Source organism: Petaurus breviceps, unplaced genomic scaffold (assembly GCF_028583685.1).
Source record: "Petaurus breviceps papuanus isolate PSGF00001 unplaced genomic scaffold, PetGlider_PUasm1.0 100, whole genome shotgun sequence".
In the NCBI taxonomy this organism is placed as follows: Eukaryota; Metazoa; Chordata; class Mammalia; order Diprotodontia; family Petauridae; genus Petaurus; species Petaurus breviceps.
In genome coordinates, this window is record NW_027185573.1 from 722,614 (window position 1) to 724,373 (window position 1,760).

A 1,760-nucleotide genomic window follows, 5' to 3' on the forward strand; every position below is an offset into this window, starting at 1 on the left:
AACCTGCTTCCTAAACTTGTAATATGGAGATCAATAGCACCTACCTCCCAATTGTTAGCTCATGTAGTGTTAAAAGCTCAGTACTTAACACAATGTGATTTATAACATGTAAAATATATGGTAAACTTATTGCAGATGACATTCCTAAATCTTATTCCATGTCATACAATGCTAGTCAATGTTAAGTGCAAACTAATAAACCTTGGGTAACCAACTTGACCAAATCTTTAAATGTTTGCTTCCTTTGAAGATTCTTAAAAAACTTAAAATGTGTTATTGGTACTAAACACAACAGGCAGCTAATATATTAATCAGGCTCAGGTGAGTGGCTGTTGCCTAAAGAAAATTTCAGATAAACTTAGTCTGATATAGAAGGGACCTCAAGAACCAGCACTTTTCAACTGCTCGTGCTGGAGACGATCATACATGGGGCAACCTGCTCACATGAAGTTAAATTTGATGAGGGTACCTTATTTACCACAAACTTATACTCGTTTCAAACCGTGTGTTACTTACTCTTATGCATTGCTGTCAGTGCTTATACTTGCTTTTAATATACTCTGCAAAGTTCTTTGAATCTTACTCTCTAGAGAATGGCAAGTTTATTCAATCTCATCTATTTCTATCAGTTAAAATAAGGTTACTGTTTAAATTAACCCATACGTTTTATCATTTGGCTATTATTTTCAGTTTTCCCAGTCTCTAATTTGCTAATACACCACACTAACCAAAAATTACCCTCCCTTTTACATCAAACACCCTACATTAAAGTACCAAGTCTCTGCTACACAACTAACGAATGAGGTGCAATTCCAATTATTTGTATGTGAAAAATGTTAAAAACTAAAGGGTTACTGGTCAATCTTTTAAGTAGTTTTCCAGGCTTTAAGAATGTACATTGATTGGGCAATGAAACCAGGGTTATGTTCCCCTTGCTGTTACTTTTAGAATTCTCCCCACCACCACCAAAAAAAAAAGCTTGACCAAATTATTTTTCTTCTAGCTAAGCTATAAAGCATAGCATTTTAACACCAACTTAAACCATTTCAACCACTTAACAGACTAATATGCTCTGAAGCATTCTAGTTACCCTTCCTTTAAAGTGATTAATCCTCATTACCTCATTTTTGCCCTCTTTGGGAGTTCAAGGATGCTTTCAGACCTACCTACTCACAGCCTTGGGTCTTCCTTCAAGTGTTTCCCCTCCTATCTTTATACCTCTCTTTTGTAAGCTGCTAACTTATATTTTACCATGCTTTTTCCAAAAACTGATCTTTATGCAACTGACCCATTAAAATGCATTAGCTTTAATAAAGCAAAAATGAATACGTTTAAATTTTAAGTAACCTCAATGGCAAATCTGCCTGCCTTTTTTCTGTGCTTGCTTTGGATTTACTTCCAAGTCTAATGGTTAAAACTAAACCAGTTTTACATCCTAAAATTGCTCCAATATTATCAATAAACAATAAGGTCCCTAACAACCTAAAAACACCCCACTAGTTAAGATCTTATTTTAAACAAGCAAACTAAAAAGATAGAAAAACAAACATTTGGGAATGCAACAACTTTATTGAAAGAAAAGTGCAGTGAAATTACTCAAAAGCTTGAAAGAAACTTGAGGGAATTTAGACACCTCCCCTCAAGCGCAGGACCAAGTGCAGAGTGGATTCTTTCTGGATGTTGTAGTCAGACAGGGTGCGCCCATCTTCCAGCTGCTTTCCCGCAAAGATCAACCTCTGCTGGTCTGGGGGGATGCCTTC

The 1,760-nt window shown here is 35.9% G+C and overlaps 1 long non-coding RNA gene across 2 annotated transcripts in view; it reads right to left on the bottom strand.

Moving 5' to 3' along the window:
* Positions 1–1,549: 1,549 nt before the first annotated feature.
* LOC138157335 (uncharacterized) overlaps positions 1,550–1,760 on the bottom strand; it is a 6,079-nt gene continuing 5,868 nt past the window's right edge. For both annotated transcript variants that reach the window (XR_011167461.1, XR_011167417.1), the window contains exon 2: positions 1,550–1,760. This exon is cut by the window's right edge and continues 87 nt beyond it. This is a non-coding gene — a long non-coding RNA (uncharacterized lncRNA).